Source organism: Felis catus, chromosome F1 (assembly GCF_018350175.1).
Source record: "Felis catus isolate Fca126 chromosome F1, F.catus_Fca126_mat1.0, whole genome shotgun sequence".
In the NCBI taxonomy this organism is placed as follows: domain Eukaryota; kingdom Metazoa; phylum Chordata; class Mammalia; order Carnivora; family Felidae; genus Felis; species Felis catus.
In genome coordinates, this window is record NC_058384.1 from 24,379,275 (window position 1) to 24,399,970 (window position 20,696).

Here is a 20,696-nt window from a genome sequence, read left to right on the forward strand (position 1 = left end):
TTACCTTATTACACATACCTTTGGGTTAAAATACTCCTGGCAAATATGTGGGAAGGATAAACCAGTAAGCCATTTATAATTAAGTTTGAATTTATTTACCAGATTAGCTTGCCCATGATCTGGCAGGGTCCTAGAGGACAGGTCAAGTTTTGTTAAAAGGAGATCAGCAATGTTCTGTAATTTTCAGTGTATGAGTCTTTCATCTCTTTGGCTTAGTTTATTCCTAAGTTTTTATTCTTTTTGATGCTATTGTGAATGGGATTATTTTCTTAATTTCATTTTTGGACTGTTGGTTGTTCTTATATAGAAATGCAATTGATTTTTATACACTGATCTGGCATCCTATAACGTTACTGAATTCATTTATTCTAAAAATTCACTTGTGGACACAAATAAACGAAAATACATCTTGTGTTCATAGATTTGAAAACTTAATTATTGTTAAAATATCCATACTACCCCAAGCAATCTACAAATTCAATGGAATCCCTAACAAAAATGCAATAGCATTTTTTACAGAAATAGAAAAAAAAATCCTAAAATTCATATGCAACCAGAAAGGACACTGAAAAGCCAAAGCAATCTTGAAAACAAAGAACAAAGTTGGAGGTGTCACATTTTACAATTTCAAAACATATTAATAAGCTATAGTAATCAAAACAGTGTGGAACTGGTATACGACAGAAAAATAATGGACCAATGGAATCTAACAGAGAGCCCAGAAATAAACCCACACATATACAGTCAAGTGATCTTTGAAAAGGGTGCCAAGAACAAAAAATGGGGAAAGGACAGTCTCTTCAACAATGGTTCTGGGTAAACTGGATATCCACTAAACTCCTAGAATGCATAGAGAAAAAGCTTCATGACATTGGTCATGGCAATGGTTTCATGGATATGACACCAAAAGCACAGGCAACAAAAATGAAAATAGATGAGCAAGACTAGATCAAACTAAAAAGCTTCTACACAGCAAAGGAAACAATCAACAGAATGAAAAGGCAACATATCATATAGAAGAAAATATCTGCCAACAACATAGCTGATAAGGAGTTAAAATCCACAAGAAATAAGAAACTTATACAAATCAACAAAACAAACAAATAAAATAATCCAATTTAAAAATGGCCAAAGGACTTGAATAAACATTTCTCCAAAGAAGAGATACAAATGGCCAACAGACATATGAAAAGATGCTCAACATGACTAATCATCAGGGAGACGCAAGTCAAAACCACAATAAGATATCACCTCACACCTATTAGGATGGCCATTATTCAAACAAACAAAGAAAAAAAACGTTGGCTGGGATGTGGAGAAAAGGGAAACTTTGTATACTGTTTGTGGGAATATAAATTGGTACAGCCATTATGGAAAACATTTCAGAGTTGACTCGATAAACTAAAAATAGAACTACCTCATGACCCAGCAATCCCACCCCTGGGTGTTCATCCTAAATAACTGAAACCAGGATCTCAAAGAGACATTTGCATTTCCACGTTCATTACACACTATTCATAATAGCCGAGACGTGGAAACAACCTAACCGTCCATCAATGGATGGATGAATGAAGAAAATGTGATATGTACATACCTACAACAGAGTATTACTCAGCTGTAAAAAAGGAGGAAATCCTGTCATTTGCCTACAACATGGATGGACCTTGAGAACATAATGCTAAGTGAAATAAGCCAGTCACAGAAGGACAAGTACTGCATGATTTCACTTACATGAGCTATCGAAAATAGACTCCTAGAAGCAGAAAGTAACAGTGGTTCTTGTCAGCGACTGGGGGAAGGGAGAAATAGGGAGTTGCTGTTCAATGTGTATAAAGTTTCAGATATTTAAGATGAAAAAGTTCTGGAGATCTACTGTATAACATTGTGCTTACAGTTAACATTATGTACACTTAAAAATTTGGTGTGTGATCTATTCTTAAAGTATAGGATACTGCTAGGAATAGTTGCCTATTTGGTTGCCTATTTCTGTTGCCATATTTGGTGGTCACTGATAAGTCCGTAGCACTACAAGGATTCTAGGATGTCACAGGAGAGAAGGAAGATATATAGAAGAACCCCAAATTGGAGGACGAAACTTGCTTACTTTACAGCTTCACCAGAGCCAATAGAGAGCTAGTTAAGAGCAAATATAAGCAGGGGCACCTGGGTGGCTCAGTCAGTTAAGCATCCAACTTCAGCTCAGGTCATGATCTCATAGTTCATGGGTTTGAGCCCCCCATCAGGCTCTGTACTGACAGCTCAGAACCTGGAGCCTGCTTCAGATGCGCTCTCTCTCTCTCTCTCTCTCAAAAATAAATAAACACTAAAAAAAGAGCAAATATAAGCAGCAGATTCTTTAAGAGAATGTATCTACAAATGGAAATACGTAGTTTACATATTCTCTTCATTCATGTATCTATTCACTGGCCTCTCTGACACCACACTTTCCTAGATTTTATTCTACCTCTCTGGCTGCAAGAAAAAGTGAAAAATACAAAAGCTATGTATACTTACATAGGCAGCATGCCATGGAGTAATACTTATGTGCCTGGCTAAATGAGGGGGCATCTGAGAGTCAGAGTTTGAATCTGAGTTCTAGAGGCTTCCAACCAAGTGTCTGACCCTCACTTCTCACATCATGAGTGTCCTCATCTGTCCCCTTCAAGCTCATCATGAGTGTTAAATAAACTATACTATGTAAAACACCTAACATAATAAACTATGCTGTATAAAACACCTAATCGAGTTCTTGGGATTTAAGAGGCCTTGAATAAAAATGTATCTCCTTCCCTCCCTACCCCCCACATGTTCCTGGCATGTTCTTTACAAGTTTGCTTGTTTCCTTGTTTTCTTGGATAGTAAGTTGTAATGCATGACAGAAAAATAAAGGCAGTGCAAGTATAATGGACATTGTACGTGGAAATAAGTACTGACACACTTGTCTTGAAACTGGCAATATTAGCATAAGATGGTAAGAAATGGGAAGGCCTTGGTTTTGTCCTCAAAGTCAATGCCAGACTATAATGTCCTATGACCAGTCAAAAGTTTAGGGGTGCCTGGGTGGCTCAGTCGGTTGAGCATCCGACTTCAGCTCAGGTCATGATCTCGCAGTTTGTGATTTCGAGCCCCATGTCAGGCTCTGTGCTGACAGCTCAGAGCCTGGAGCCTGCTTCTGATTCTGTGTCTCCCTCTCTCTCTGCCCCTCCCCTGCTCATGCTCTGTCTCTCTCTCTCTGTCAAAAATAAAAAAAAAAAAATAGGGGCGCCTGGGTGGCGCAGTCGGTTAAGCGTCCGACTTCAGCCAGGTCACGATCTCGCGGTCCGTGAGTTCGAGCCCCGCGTCGGGCTCTGGGCTGATGGCTCAGAGCCTGGAGCCTGTTTCAGATTCTGTGTCTCCCTCTCTCTCTGCCCCTCCCCCGTTCATGCTCTGTCTCTCTCTGTCCCAAAAATAAATAAAAACGTTGAGAAAAATAATAATAATAATAATAAAACATTAACAAATTTTTTTTTTAAGTTTAGAGGAAAAACGGTCCTAAGAAAGCAATAACAACAACAACAAATATGGGAAGAAAACTAAAAAGTGAGAGGTCAGGATTCTCCTTCCACTCCTTAGGAGTGCTGGGTGCTTATCACCTCTACTTGCCCACAGCCCTTACCTAAACAGATGAGTTTGAGAACCTTTCCCACTTTTGAGCAAAATCGATAATAGCCATTGTGCAATATTTTATTTACAAACCGTATCTTCCGCAATATGTAGTTCCCTAAAACTTTTTGGTAGGGGACATAAGCACACGAATCTGCCAACTCTTGACTCCTTTCCTCCAACAACATCTATGTATTGTCAAACTGCAGACACCTTAATCCTTTCGACATCCCTATGAAATGCTTCTTCCTCGTCTCCAGTCTCGCAGGCTGTGTTGTTCATCAAAGAACTCTCCATAGTCATCTCCCCACAATCAGCAGGGTATCCTGCTATGGTTGTTGCCCCATTCACCTACTCTTTGCTTGAGCTTTCAACCTTGCCTTGCAAAGGGTAAGAACCGGTCATGCTTGGTCAAAGATGATTTGCTTCCATTTTCTGAGGTCCCCAAGTAATTTTACTAATTATCATAGAGATACCATAAGTTAACATTCTCAATGCTCTGTTATTAGGTTTTCTTATTTAGGCAAGTGAATTACAAGCCAGTTTTAGACAGACTCATTACAACTAAAGAAGAGGCTGCCATAGGAGGCAGAAAAGTGGAGACAGAAGAAACACAAACAAATAGCATCAGACAGATGGCAGGCCAAAGGCAAAGGACTCCTCTGACCATTACGGCAAACATTTTTCAACTAATAGTTTACCAATTGCTGGCAGTTACTCTTAATTGATGTTGATGATGCTTGCCTGAGGAAGAAGTTGGTTATTGGAATACTATTTGTAACTTGGGCTAATGAGCATGATTACCTCATCTAATTATAGATTTCTGTAAAAGAAAAAAGGACAACAGAGGTTTATTCACGTGGTTGAAAAGATCAAAACATGCAACAGTCAGCTCAGACATAACGCCAGGTCTGTGTGATATATAATCCAACATCCTGCAAAGTGGAGAATGGGGGACCTGATGCCATGTAGGGCTTTGACCAAGATTCTGGAAGGAGCTTCTGGGCAATTAGCCTAATCGTACCTTGTTTCAGAGCTAAAGGAACATCCTTTTTCTGTAATAAAGGTAATGGAATAGTACTGAAAGCTCGAATGAACTAGAACTGCTGTAACATAGTGGCTAAGAGTGAGGGCTGCAGTCAGAAACACCTAGATTTGAGTCCTAGATCCATCACTCCTCTCTGAAGCAAGGTCTTTAACATCTCTCAATCCATACAAAATAGGGATACAAAACACCTTCCTCACTGGCCCATACTGACAAGTAAATGAGATAATACACATCAAGACTTTAGCACAGTATCCAGCATGGAGGTAAATTCTGAGCTAACATTGTCCGTTGTTATTCGTCAGATCAACAATTTGCAAAAGCTAAAGGAGACTGATTATATTACAACTCAGACCCATACATCAAGTAACTCAAGATTTTGCAGTTTGAAGCTAAAACTTCATGATGCAGTGAACCTAGAAAGAACTCAAAGCCCCCACAAACTGTTCAGTCATTGAGTACCATTTACTGAGCTGCTACACAGCACAGAAAGATACTGTGCCTGGTATTCTTGCCCACCTCCTTCTACCTCCACATAGTGATATTTTCAAATCGCCATAACATCCCCTCCTATTCTTAAATCCCTCTGATAGCTCCCCATTGTTAAGGATAAAAACCGAAATCCTTTTCATATTCCACAGGGTCTTGCCTAGGCTGGCCCCTGCCTACCTCTCCTGACTCCTCCCATGTACTTTACATACATGCTCTGGGCTCCAGCAACCCAGCCATCTTTCAATATCTTGACTATATCTGGTCCCGGTCCATGACAGAGGCTTTACACGTGTGATTCTCCTTTTGGGGGGACATCCCCCCCTCTTCTCAAAGCTCTCCCAACTGGGTTAAATTCCCCCTATTATGTGCTCTCATGGCACCATGTTCCTCTCTTTGTCACCACAGCCATAATTTTACATTTCATTGTATGATCTTTTGATAAAGATCTGTTTCCCCCAAACTCCATGAAGGCAGAGGTAATTAAATTCTTTCTCATCATTGTTTTCTAGTACCTCCCACAGCACCTAGCACATGATAGGTAAATAGATGTAAATAACTATGACCGATTGCTAGATACAGACACATAAAGCCACGCTGTACATTCAGTAAGTGCTTTGTAATTGCTGCTGAGTGATATAAATAAATCTCAGATATTGTCTCTACCTTAAGGTTGTTTATACTCTGAAAGCAGAGAAAAGACATAAAAGGATAAAATGAAAAATTACCCATAGAGCCACAGATCAGCAAGTACAGATTAAGAGAACAGGGTCCACTGAGCGATGTGTCACTGAGAGGACACCAACAACCTCGATCAGGAGGCACTCATTCATAAAGGACTCACAGATAATTATAGTTTTTATTGAGATTGTGTTAACCACCACTTTGAAGACAAAGAGAAACATGAACTAGGAGGAAGAAGTGGAGGACTTTCAGTAGGAGAGATGGCAGGTCAAAGGATGGTATTTGGCTGGAGAAGAGACTCAGACAGTCAAGGGACATGAGGTTTGGATAAAGTACCCAGGTGGCAGAGATCCTTGCATTTTTTGTAAGAGAATATCGAAATGATACAACAGAGGGTGAACAAGGCGATTGTAATACTTGTCCACAGGTGAGTCGGGGATCGGTGGGGAGACAGCTCGGAGGTAGAGCGATGTGATAGGAAGCAGTAAGGTAAAGTACATGCCAAACAGCTAACACCGAGGCTGAGGCCAGGGCTTTGAACTAAAGAAATGAATCAGGGTTGACGTTCTGGAAAAACGAATGTTGCAGCTTAATGATAGGCAGTGTGTTGCAATGAAATGAGAGGGGAAAGAACAGACCTGCAAGGCTTTAAGAATGGCACACTGGGATTGTCGAGGGGACATTAAAATAAAGAGAAAATGGGAAGGACTTTCTGCTTTGGGGGAAAAAAATATTACCAGTTCAGATCTGGGGGGAAAGAAAAAAAAGATACTGAAGAGTGATAGGAAGGAAAGATAAAGACTAGAAATGAAGAAAGTAGTTGCAAGTTAGTAACGTATACAGGAAGTTATCTGAAAGCATGAATTCACATGATTCCTCCTCAGTGGAGAAGCAGAATCTAAACAGTGTCAAGATGCACCCACAACTGAACACCAAACAAAAAGAATCAGAGAGAAGAGCGAGAGGGAAAGAAAAAACAAGTAGAGCTTGAGTTATGGAAACTAACGCTGAAGGGAAGCTCATTGTGACTAAAACTTCTCAAATACATGAAAGTCAGACTCGGAATACAGTCAGTGGACTGTAGAATACTTCAGATGATAAGCAGTTTATCTTCTGTCATTAGCACAAGAAGCTATACATATTTTTAAGAGGGTTTTCCCTGTGTAAAAACATACGATTTTTTTTAAAAAAACTTATCACCGGTTATTCTATTCTGTGACACTCTTCAATAAAATGTAACCAAAGTTAATTGAAAGTCTTACTGTGGTCAGTTACATAACACCAGGATTGCTGAATAGCTTAAATGCAGTGTTTTCCCAGAAATATTTGTCTTTTGGACGAAACCAAGAATGGAAAGTTTCTGCCTTAAAGGAGAACTTTTGAGAAGGTGGAAAGAAAAGAAAACCATATATAACAGAAATATGACTTTTAACAACAATTGACCAATATGCTGCAAATAGAGGAACTACTCACACAGAAACACACAAAAACACAAAGAAAAGTGAATTTTACCGCTTTAGAGAGTTGATTGTGGATTGTCTATCAATTAGATAATGTCTTTTTAAAAATCAGAAAATATCTCACAGATTGCCTTTGCCAGGAACAAATTTAGGCACATCTTTGGTTCTTATTACTTTCGTGTTAAGCTGGAAGAGTCAATTCAGGCTAACCCATACTGATTCTGCTTTGTATAAGACATGAAGTGAGGTCTACAGGACGAAAATGTGTTTCATTTGGGGCAGGAGAGGGGGTGGAGTTATTACCTTGGTTTATTCAGGATTTTTCTAGATAGGCGAATAGCTGCTGCTCTAGAAAGCTGCCCATAGCCCTCACTCCTACCCTGGCTTTCCCTCAAAGATAATGTGCGTGCACGTGTACATGCCTGTGTGTGTTGCAGAATGAGGAGTTTGGGGTGGATGTAGGGCAAGGTGGAATATTCGGTGGTGTATGTGTGTTGTAGGAGGAAGAACTGGTAGGTTGGCCTTCATCTTGAACTTTAATCACAAAAGATGACTTCTCTCCGAAATAACAGAAGGGCACTGTAAAGAAATGACGGCACAATTGTCAGTTACGTAGCAACCTTATGACAAAACAAGTAAGATACTTTGTTCCTGTAACCAAATAGGTCACATATTTTACATTATACAAAGGAATTTCTCTCCTGTGACTGGCCAGGACTCCCTCCTATGCAATTAGCACACCCTGTGTCTCAGGAAACCACACCACCCTTAGCTGAAGCCTGTATGATCTTAGCATGAAGACCAGCAGGTGTTCTTGGCATACGAGCCCAACTTGCGCTAAGTTTGCGGCCTTCCCCACCTGAAAAGGCTTGCAGGTAAAGTGGGGTTGGGTGAGCAGTGAGAAATCCCTCAATCTGATTAGTTCTTAAATCTATACCAGACTCAAGCTGCCCTAAGAAGGTACAATATATTTAGCAGGTTAGCAATTGGGACATAGGCTTGGATGCTTGTAACAGAGTTTACAACACTTGATTGATTGACTGATTGATTGATTGCAAAAAAAAAAAAAGAAAAAAAAGATGGTTTTATTAAAGCATGGGGACAGAGCCCATGGGCAGAACGAGCTGCCAAATTTATAACTTTTTAAACAAGAAGGACTTCTATTTCTCTCTTGTAAAACAGTCCAGAGATAGGCAGTCCAGGCCTGGTGTGGCAACTTTGCTCTGTGAGATCATAGTCAGAGCCAGGCTTTTTCTATCTTACCGTTTCACCGTCGAGGATGAGGCCCTGGTCCACATGGTTCACTGTCATGATGAAATTCTGGGAGGTCCAATTTTGTCCTGGAATCCTTGGAACCTACACCCACAGTGAATTTAATCTCTTTCCAGGACATAGAACTCATTGTAAGGCCTTCTGTACCTTCTTAGGCCTGTGCCTATAGGACTCAGGGAATTGTTCCCAGAGAAAATGATCTCTAAGGTGAGACATGAAAGCCGAGATAGAATTAGAAGTAGTAGAAGAATGGGGTGCAGGCAGAGGAGAGACCAATCCAGGCAGAAGGAACAGAATTGGGGAAGGCCCTAGACTTAGAGGAATCACAGATCAAACACTAGGTCGCAAAACATGCCAAATACGCTGTTCGTTTTTCCTTATAAAGAAGTAGTGCCTGCTGTATCTTCACTTTGTGAGCACTAATTCATCTCACTAGCATAATGTACCAACTGGATGCATGTCCCTTGGAAACACGAGGCATGCTTTTGTTTTATTTTATGTAATCCCATAATCCCTCAAATGATCCTCCGTGAAGGGTCAGGTAAATAAATATTTTAATGACTTTAATAGAGCACATCCTATGTGTAAAGCACTGAATTGCACATACTGGCCCTGGATCTAAAGTAAGGGAGGCAAACAAGCAAACAAACAAAGTAAGCAGGCGAGAGGGGAGGGTCTGATTACGGACTTCTGTGGAACCATCCAGACTAAATTCCAAGTCAGAATGCTAGCGTTACAGTTTGTCCCACTTAGAACGGCCATCCTAGCACACCCCAGGTAAAAGTCTGGCACATATCTGGGGGCAAGAATACAGGCTGGATGGAAGGGCATCTTTCAAGCCCCACCTTGGAAATACTCAGTGTTAGCGCTATATCCGATCAGGGAATGGGAGAGAAGATCAGACAGTGGGCTCTCTTTTAAGGGAAGAAAGAGCAACTTTAGATACTAAAGACTGTGAGCCTCCTGAAAACTTTAAGTATGAATGAAATTCCCAGATGGCGGGGAAGGGGTTTAGGGAAGCAGGGCAGAAGCGAAGAGAACAATCCGAGCAGGGGGAAAGGTTTGACCCTAAGCTTAGAAGTCAAATGTGAGGTCATCACAGAGCAGGCAGAGAGAAGGAGGCCACCCAGCCCAGCCCAGCCACACCACCTGGGCACGTGTGCCCACTGCACCCCTTGCTCACTGTCTCCCCACAGCATTCCCTAAGTCGTACTGACAGAAATAGGTAACTTCATCTAGCGTAGACTATCCAAGCCTCTCTGTGCTAGGGTCGTTTATTTGAGGTTTACATGCCTTGGGGTAGGTCGAGATTATGTACAGTTTAGTCACCATGGCATGAATTTCACCAATTTGAAGGCATCAGTGTTTTGGTGTTGATAACTGGCTAGTGCTTTCCGTCTCTACAATTTGCAGAGTGATTTTACACGAATCAGTTTCCTTATCTTCACAACAACCCCGTAAGTAGAAGTACTATCGCCATTTTATAACCTAAGAAACTGAAATGTCAAGACTACGGAGACAATGGAAATGCAAGAGTCATGTCTTCGGCCCAAGTCTTTTGACTCCAAACATCATGCTATTTTCAAAAGAGTACACGTTACACTTACCGTGATGAGCACTGAATAACCTATAGAACTGATGAATCACTATGCTGCACACCTGAAACTCACACTATATGTTAACTACACTGGAATTAAAATTTTTTTAAATAACAGAAAATAACAAAATAACATAAAAATATGCCTTTTTTCTTAGAACATTTGTTTGCCTCTTTGCTGTTGCTTCTATTATTTAGGACTTTTGGCACCTTATAAAGTACAATAGTTCCTCATACCCATTAGTAATCAGAGGTAGGTACATTCACACTGTTGCCGGTACTAAGAATTCTGTCCTTCCCGGCTCTTTCATGAGTGTCTAATCTTTTTCATTCCCAGTGCCACTATCCTGATTCAGGATTGTACTGCCTGGCATGATGGCCCCATTTGTTCATTCACACAAACATGCAGGCAGCCGCTATGCCCCAGGTACTGAGCTAAGTGTTGGACATGCCGTGGGGATCAACACAGAGTCTCTGCTTTCAAATAACTTACAGTCTAGGGAGGAGAGAGACAGGTAAATAAGACCTTACCAAGAATGTGAGAAGGCTATAATGGAGCAGGCACATGGCAGGGCCCCTGGCATCAAGTAGAGGCACCTGTTCTAGAGTCACGGAGTCAGGGATGTCTAAAACTGAGACTTTAATGGAAAGGAAGCAAAAGTCAGCTGATGAGAAAGGAGAAAAATGCTCAGTTCAGGAAGAAGAATGGCATGAATGTTGAGAATAACAAAGCAATTTCACAGACAAAACTGAGTATGGTTTGATCTGCTGGAAGGATGAGTACAGTGGAGAAGGGTAGTTAAGAGGCAAGGTCGACGTCAGATTAGGAGAGCTTGGGAGCCATGTTGAAGAGTCTGGACTTGATCCTGGGGCAGTGGAGACCATCGAAGGGTTCCACACAGCAGCGTTACATGAGAGACTCGTATTTTGTTTTTCTTTATTTTTTAATGTTTTTGTTTATTTTTGACAGAGACAGAGCGTGAACGGGAGAGGGGCAGAGAATGAGAGACACGGAATCTAAAGCAGGCTCCAGGCTCCGAGCTGTCAGTACAGAACCCGATGCGGGGCTCAAACTCACCAACTGTGAGATCATGACCTGAGCCCAAGTTGGATCCTTAACCAACTGAGCCACGCAGGCGCCCCAAGAGATTTGTATTTTAAAAAGATCTGACTGTGATAGGGAGAAAGGATTCGAGGGACATCACCCCCATAGAAATACAATGTGAGCCACTTACATAATTTTAACTTTTCTAGAGGCCACATTAAAAACGTAAAAAGAAACAGGTGAAATTAGTATTTTATTAATTAACTTAATTATGCTAATTTTCACATTATAGTTTATTTAACCTACAGTGTTAGGGGTGTGGACAGAAGTGTATTTGGGAAGAGGAAGAGAAGAAATCTGTTCCAGGTAAGGACTCACTTAACTTTAGTCCATTTTACACACTAGCATCAAACTAATCTTCCTCAAATACAGCTCTCATGAAGATACTCCCTTGTTTTAATTTTTCCCATTTTTTACCTTTTGTCTGCCAAATAAAGCCCCAACTCCTTAGCCAGCAATGGACCCTGCCCTCTCTCCAGCATCTCCGTCCTCCCCTCTGCACAGCTGGGCCTCTTCGCTCCCACCTGCAGACCCGACATCCAAGGGCAGTCGTGACCTTCTGCAGAAGGAACGAGAAGAGCTCCGCTCAGCGCTCTGGAATGGAGCAACTAGCCACTCCCACTGCTGGGAAGGCCCCGTGTTGCAGGTCTGACTCCCGGCTTGGAAATCTGCCCGGTCCCTTTGGGGTGGGGGCCCCGCTTCTTGCTTTCCATTCCATTCTTTCCTCTTTCCAGAGCTTGGAAGTCTGCCTGTAAACCTGAGTGTGGCAGCTGGAGCCTCCTAACTGCTGACACACTTTCTTATTCCCTCACTCCTGATCACATTTCTCAGTGCCACCTGTTGTATATGGCCCAGTACGAGTACCTCCCAACCTGGAGATTTGTCACCTACCTTGCAATACCAGCTCTCCTGCCTAGGTGACTGCCTGTCATCTGCTGTCGCATTCCCACACCGATCCCTTCCAATGCCTTGTCTGTCAGCCCAGACTCCTTCTCCTCCTGCCCTGGCCCTGTGGGCAGGTCTAGCCTCTGCCAGTTCACCATCTCTGGCAGTGAACCAGGCTATTTCTAGCAATGTCGTGAGCTGGACAATTGACTTTCAAGGCCTTGCAGATTAGCGCCCCACCTACCACTGAAGCATCTTTCTCGCTACCCTTCTGTACCCTTTACTCCAGTCAAAATAATTTAATCATTGTTTGTTATTCATGCCTCATGCTAAATACCTCCCTGATAGAGTCCTGCCAACCGCTCAGCCTGGAAAGGGCCTTCTCCCATTCCATCCCCATTGACTGAGGAATTCTTCATAAATACTAAGTCCAAAAATATGACAATCATAATCTCCTCCCCACCCTGACTGGAAATTACATTTCCCCCCTCTGAACTCCTGTGGCTCATTATCTGGGCTTCAATTATGGATTTTATTGCATTCCTACTTGTTTTAAATGTCTTATCTTTCTAAGACTATAAATAAACATCTTGGGAATAAGATCCATGTCTGATTACTTAGCAAAGCAAAATAGCTAGGAGAGAGGGAAAGCGGGAAAGAGAGATTTGGCTTAATTTTGCAAAATGAGTAATGGTCCATCAAGGATTATAACTGAAGAAGCTCACACTTTCAAGTGCCTGCTTAGCATCCTTAATCAAATCATTCCTGAAACATAGGGGATAAGGGCTCCTTGTCCCTGTAGACTTTAAGGAAATTCACTGAGAATCCCTTAGCTAATAATATTATTCTCTCTATATATATATGTTCCTTATTTTCTTCCCTTTTGCCTCCCTTCTTGGAGTTATTACTTTTAATCTCCTCCCACCCTCCCTCCCTCTTTCTTTCTTGGTCTCCCCCTCCCTCACCCCAACGTTCCATGGATCCCCAAAACAGAGCTGGGATAAATTCATTCACCCGGCTCAGATCCCTTCCGTCCTTCCTTCGGGCACTTACCAGGTCCACAAGTGCGATTAAGGGGGCACGGCAGCTTTCCCCACTGACACAAGGAAACTCAAGGACCCAGGGAATACAGCTACTCCCTCCACTGGCTATCTTTTAAAAATTCAATGGTAGTGGGGAAGGCATGGACTCACAAGTATTTCTGTTTACGATTAAGGTGGGCAAAGTGACATCTAGCACCCTGCAGAAAACTCAGCCTCTTGTACACCGTATGGCAGGTGCCATCTAGACACGGAGACCTGACTGCATCCTCATTTTGCCAAGGTCTGTGCCACAGTGTGGTGGGAATGAGTTTAGCAGATTGTTCATCATTATTTGTACTCACTTCCCAGCTTTCTTCTTAGGAGCTCCAGACACTTTGGAAAATATGACAACAATCTCACCCAATCCCTGTACGGTAACGACAGCGCACTATAAAATAAAATAATTATAATCCACCCACCAAATGTCTGTACTACCTGCAGTATTCTCTAATATTGGACATCTGAGTGACTTTCATGTCTAATTTTCCTGTTCAACTGTAAAAAATATATAGTGTCAAATCCTAGGCCATGATCAGGAGTCCTATGATGCTATCCAGACGTCAAAATAAGGGATTTTATGAAGAAGCATTTAACAATGCTGAAACATGCTTCAAAGTGCTTTTAAGTGGTTAATCATTCCCCTCTGCTTCCGCATCTGGATGATGAGTTCCATTTCCCTGATGAAGCTATAGGTGCTGAGTTTCCATTAGAGGCATCAAAGCAGACCCTCTCTTGCCTCACAGATCTGATGGGGAACAGAGTTGGTGATTATCTCTTAAAATACCATGTGCCTGAGCTGGCATGAAATGGCCAAGCCTTATCTTCCAGATGCTTTGCAGGAACGGAAGCCCGGGTGTCCTTGTGGCACGTATATGGAGACGTAGTGCCACCGGTGAACAGTCCTCATAATTAGAACCCACATCCTCTTCTAGCCCAGCGCACTTTTAAAGTGTAGGACAAGAACTACTCAATTGATTGGCTTTGGAGCTGGATGGATCCGCTAGTAGATGACGTGAGCATCATTTCTTTATGTATCAGATGTCCAGCAGCTAAAACCCAGAGAGCTCTTTAAGAATAGAAACAGAAACCAGCCACACAAGTCTGCAAAAACATTATTTTTCTTCCTAGCCAAAATAGATATTTATAATCTTGAGCGTTTAAGTGGGCATAACCTTTTTAAAGCACAATTTGGTAGTACTTACCAATATTAAAAACATACATTCCCTTTGAACGAGTAATGTCACTGCTAGGAATTTATCCCGTGTATGTCCATGGACTATTTCAACAAAACATGTGTACAAGGATGGTCCCTGACGTATTATTTGTCATGGTTTTAAAAATACATCAAAATGTCCATCAGTACAAGGACACATCCATATAATGGCTTACTATGGGCTGGTTAAAAGAATGAGATGGATCTGTGTGTGCCAATATGGAAAGATTTCTAAGATCCATCATAAGGAGCAAAGGCCAGCTATAGAACAGTGTGTGGACACAGTGTGATCCCTTATGTGTTAAAAAATGCACACATATGTGAAGATGGGCACATAATTACACTCAGTCACTCATTACACTCATTCTTGTGAAAAAATCTCAAGAAAAGGTTAGCAGTGGTTAACTCCAGATAAAGGACTTGAGAAGGGGTGGAAAGGTGGCTTAACAGGGTAGGATACATTTGGGAGAGAGATCAGGGACCAGTTTAGGTTTCTTATTTGTATTCCCCACTATTAAAAATATAACAAATACCCTATTATTATTCTACAGGGTTTCTAAGTTAGTGTCTTCAACAGCAATTGAGCGTGTGGCCAACGAGGGAAGAAAAAGAGATTTTGGTAGAGTGATCAACAATACCCCTGGCCAGCTGAGCTGAAGAGGAAGCATTCTTGTCCACACAGAGGAGGAAGTTGGCCCCTGCAGAAAGTGTTTAACTGTGCTTTGGAGCGGAGGGGGAAGTGGAAAGAAGAAGAGTCATAATTTCCTCATCCGGATTTTTAATTGAATTTCATTCTTTTCTACTTATTGTACTTTAGAAAAGGGACTTTGATAAGAGGAACTAGCCCTTGCCTGAGAATATGAGGGATGAAAGTGTCATCTCAGGTCCCCAGAAAGATTCAAAAGGCACGCTCCTAGCCATCCCCCACCCCGCTGGCCAATCAGAAGCCTAGAAGAGAGGTATCAGGAGGGAATATTGACAAAGCTACTTAGCAAGAGACCTCGAAGGATGAAAAATATAAACCAGCCTTAGAGAACAGATCTTCAAGAGCTGCTGTTGCCACTGAACAACATGACTCCTTTGTTTTCCCAGGCCTGGGGAGAAAAAGAAAACCTTATGCTTCTGCATACAGTCTTGAACTTGTATTCATCAATCCACTTCATGTTCCTGGTTGGCGTGGCATATGCAATTGCTTATCCCAGCAGTGTGAAGAGATAAGGCAAGACTGAGACTCAAAAGAGTCTATCGTATGGTAAGTCTCACCTGTCACACAACGTTTGTTTGTGACGTACCTGGAGGTTTTCCATTGGCCCAAATCCACCTCCGGGGCTTTCATTATGGAGCAAGTTTGTCAACATTTACCTGAGTAAAATATCCACTGACACTGGCTTAGATACGAATCTGATAAAAGAGCATGACTTTAACATTATTTTCTACCTGAGGCTGATCCCAGGATCACCAGTCCCAGGGTAAGCATGAAATTTTCCCCTCTTCTCTCTCAACCATCCAGTCATTCAATATTAGGGCAGAAAAGGGTGGGTCAGCAACTTTACAAGCATTGTTGGATAATTTCCAAATACTGGAGCTTCTTCAGGGAAATGAACTCCCCCCCCCCCCCCCCCAGGGCAGGTTACTTCAGCTAGGTACAGCACAGGGCTAAGGAGGCTGAGGTCATGAGCTTATTCACCCTGAGGGCCAATTAGTTTCTATCTGTTTCATGGCCACATCCTGCATCCCTCAACCCAAACATCTGTTTCAAAAATGGATGCCCTTGATGGCAAGGAGTACTGATCCAAAGTAAAATAGATGTGTTAGTTCAAATTTATCATGCTCCTGGAAAAATGACACAGAACATGTCAACAATGTTAAAATTAACATCCCCTAGTGTCTGTTCCAAAGAGATCAAGAACATTAACACCAAGCAGACTTCAATGATCCCACACAACTGCCAGACTGGTCATCAGACAGCAAATAGCTGCATATTCAGAGAGATCCCATTTCTTCTTCAGAAAGCTGTCCTACTGACAACAAACCCATTTTCCCACTAAGATAATTCTTAAATAAAATCATTTCCTTTAGCATGTAAAGGCTGTCCTACTTGTTTACAGGTATTCCCCCGGGGAGGAAATCAGGACCAAATTCTATACCCTTTATATCTCACTAAGTATTTTACATAAAAACTAAACTGAATGAACATTTTAGTTCTGAGTATTTTTTGATCTGAGTATTTGATCTGAGTATTTTTCACACTAATTAGATACTGATTTTTTTCTTCTATTAATTGATAGTCCCTGGAATTGCCCCAGTTCTTCCCTTTCACCCACACACTATGTATTAAATACCTTCCCCCCCCCACCCCAGTTGGGTCACAGAACCCAACAATGATACATTTCCAGCACTCATAAAAAGAAACAAATTTACAAACTCTTTCCTCAGGCTTTTACCTATCTCCTTGTTTTTGAAGTTTCTCCAATGTAATGTGCACACATAAACAGTATCTGAAATACCATATGCCCTCATATCTGAAGCACATATAAAGACCTAGAATTAGCCTTGGGGACTATCTGACATACTCCCCTTGACCTAGAATTAGCCTTGGGGGCCATCTTACATACTTTGAAATCTGAGTACATCTGCAACCTTAAGCTCTCTGATCTCAAGATAAGCAAAGTTTGCAATGCCACAAATAAGAATCACCACTCTTAATCCCTGATTCCAGAAAATGGGCAGCCACACTGCTCACTTAGAACATGAGTCTGTCCACTAGGGGAGGAGGGAGTCTTGCCTTCTCTGTTGCTTTCAATTACCTACAGGTGTCCCCTGAAAGACTGGCAAAAGAAGTCTACTGGAGGCTCCTAGATCCACAGTGCCAGGTATACAGTTCTGCCAGGGGGCTGGAATTTGCCCTCAAAGAAGCACTGAAGCCAGGCCTCAGGGAGAGCTATAACTAATAACTAATTCTCTGGAGGTTAAGCCTGTTTTTTTTTTTTTTTAATTTTTTTTTAACGTTTTTATTTATTTTTGAGACAGGGAGAGACAGAGCATGAACAGGGGAGGGTCAGAGAGAGGGAGACACAGAATCTGAAACAGGGTTGAGCCTGTTTTTAATGATCTCAGAAAGTATGTCACCCTACCCAGAGAGACTTATGCTGACCATGTATATCTTTGTTCAAAATCTAAGGCATGGTTGAACCATGAAAGCCATACATCAAATGAGACTGTGTACAGAGAATCTGAGCTATGGAGTCCACACCCTCTTCCCTTTCTAGAATTTCTATTCTTTCCAACATCTTTCAAGAATCTTACCCAGTTCTTCATGGGCTATCAAGCTATCCACAGTTCTTCTGTTTACCCCCGAAAGACCTGGAACATACTCTCTAAAATAAGATGCCCCCAAATCTCTCCAAACCATGAAGCATTATATATGAACACCATTTTATTTAATATATCTTACATACTATGTGGTTCCTCTTCCTTACTACTTGTTTATGAGGTCACTAGGAAAACCCCCATTCTCTTGACGTCTTCCCTCTTTTATTTATCTTCGATATCCCCCCTTCTCCCTTCTTAGCTTTTCCCTTCTTCTCTATCCTATAGGACAGGGCCCCTTTTCTCCTTTACTATTTAATCCTAAACACAGGCTCTGCCAGAGCTATTGCTGCATCATGCTGATTTGCACCAGCTGTGCCTTATGGTGGTTAACCCCATGCTTATAACAGGGGCTCCTTAGATCTTCCTCTGAGAACAAGACTCCACATATACATCTAAAAGTCAAAACTAGTGGGGTGGAAACGGAGCCAAGAATAGATTCTGCTTTGAACTACTGATCACATTAAATAAGAAAAAAAAAATGGAACTGGAGGAAAGAAAAATGCTACCCAGAGTTATAGCTTAAGGATTTTTTTTCTTGGACACATATAACAAACTATAAAGATAATCTACTCCTTCAAAAGTCCCACTTTTAAATTTAATGTTAATTCTTTCAATATTAATGAGGGAAAGAGGCAGGTCAAGGCAGGGAGTGAAGGAAGGGAACACTGTCATCATGAAAAATTCAAGTGACAATAAAAAGTATACTCCCAAATTAAAATAAAGCAGCCAGGAGCTTTATCATGCAACCAGAGTTGGCAAAGCTTAGGATGCTTGAGAATCTTACAAAATTGTGAAAAACCAAGTGCATGAAGCAACAGTTGGGAATTCAAGTTTAATGATGTTATTCTCCAACTTTGGGCAAATCATAATCTCAGATCATCAGTTTTCCTATCAACTCCCTCTCTGAGGAGTCACTGGCAAGGTCACCAGATGGTTTGTGTATACTGAATTGTCTGCCCCGTTTATTTTCCATTATGGAACCATGTGTAATGGTCCTGTGTTTGAACACGATCAGATATTGTGAATGACTGTCATTAGAATGTAATGACTCTTCTTCATTTCTGCCCCAGGGCAACTATATTCCAGAGTCTCCAAACCAAACGCTATTTGTGCTAGTTCCATAGGATAATGGACAAATGCCATTGGTTTTGTTAAAAGAAAAATCTTGCAGATTGTAAAAATTTTTATTACTTTCAAAAACTCTAGTTAACCTCAAGATCAGGGACACAAACATTAATCCATCTGATGCAAGAGGACACCAGCAGTCCAAGAAAAATAAGACAGCGTTAACTTTTTATTACAAAGCTCATCTACTTACAAGTTAGGTTCCCAAAGGCTATCTTCAAGTCTGTTTTTCTGTTAAGGCCAGGAGGACATTAAACAACCCACTGCTAGTAATCTGTTGATGGCAGGCAGAAACGTACTGCAGCTCAGGATAGCTTCAATCCATCTGTGGACGTTCTTAAGTTGAAAATATGTAAGAAACAGAACTTCTTGTACTCATTTTATTCACCTGAAGCACTTAGAGTAAGTTTCTGTCCACTAAAAATAGCAGCGGCATGATTTCAGGCTCCCCAGAAAACACAGCATTCCATCACACTTCAAGCACTGAATTATCAGTTCCTAAGCACCAAGAACATCGGCACAAAAATGGAGACTGCCACCCACAGTGGCAGACAAAGGTCTGGATATTTTGGTGGGCAGACTTTCCCCAGGAGGCATGAAACTTCTATGGCCCTTCACGATCTGCCCCTGACCTCCTTTCAAGCCTCATCTCCCCCTACCACTTCTTCTTTGAAGCCTATCTTCCATCCGTATTGAAGCACTCTTCGCCCCCCACCCCTTCTAGCCTCTATGCCCTTGCACATGCTTTTCCCTCTTCGTGTGCAAAGGACTTCCCTCCCCACCCGCAACTCTTGGTGTAGTTCACCCTGTTCACTCTCCACGTCTTGCTTTATACGTCACGTACTCGTACACATCATTAATTACTCTTAGCTTTCCCTAACCTCCCAAATTCAGGCAAAATAGGCCTCCTATGTGACCCCTTACAACCCTGTATCTCCCCTTTACTTTCCTGATCACATGTATGATGCCTTTATGTTTGTTTTAATCTGTATTCCCCCTGGACTGTAAACTCCGTAAGACATCAGTCCTGTTCATAGTATTTACTCAACAAATATTTATTGAACAACTGAACTATGAACAAATATTTATTGAGTAAATAATTCACTATTCTTTATTTACTAAGGTAGAAATTAATTTATTTTAGATGTTTTATTTAATGATATCTGTCACTTTATTTTTTTACTTATTTACTTTTGCTTTAATTTTCAGAATTGTAAAACATACACAGAAATAGAAATAGATATAATCATGCTCATTATTATGACCATCTGTAATTGACAAATGTTAACAGTTTTGCATATTAATTTCACTCTATTCAAGACTTTCCAAAGGGCCAAAACTCAAATGGTTCTGTGATCAGTCCTGAGTTAACTACAGAGAGAAAAATGGAAATAATATTATCAAGCACTTGCTATGTGCTAATCATTGTCCTACATGGTTCATACATGTTGTATATTCAACCCCCTCCCAAAGAATATTATCCACACTGTATAGACGAAGAAACGGAAGCATAGGGGATTAACTACTGCCCAAGATAATACATCCAGTAAATGTTGCTCCCACATTCAAACCAAATGCTAGCTAAATCCAAAATCCAGAAGGCTTTCCTCTTTATTGCCTAAATCCTCAAATCCTATCATGTCTGGAAGGAGCTTGCACTTTTTGAGCAAGAAATAACACTTTCACATATGATAGGTACCCAATCATTTAAAAATGTCAATTAAG

General features: G+C 41.3%; 1 protein-coding gene and 1 long non-coding RNA gene across 4 annotated transcripts in view; both read right to left on the bottom strand.

Moving 5' to 3' along the window:
• Positions 1–20,696, bottom strand: part of RGL1 (ral guanine nucleotide dissociation stimulator like 1) — a 259,274-nt gene that overhangs the window by 129,852 nt on the left and 108,726 nt on the right. The gene's annotated exons all lie outside the window — the stretch shown is intronic.
• On the bottom strand, positions 4,479–12,173 carry LOC123382809. Of its 2 annotated transcripts, none has more exons than XR_006591787.1 (2): positions 11,712–12,173; positions 4,479–7,899 (listed from the first exon to the last, which is right to left on the bottom strand). It is a non-coding gene; the product is annotated as an uncharacterized LOC123382809 (long non-coding RNA). The 2 variants fall into 2 exon arrangements; XR_006591788.1 differs by lacking the exon at positions 11,712–12,173 and adding an exon at positions 8,584–11,236.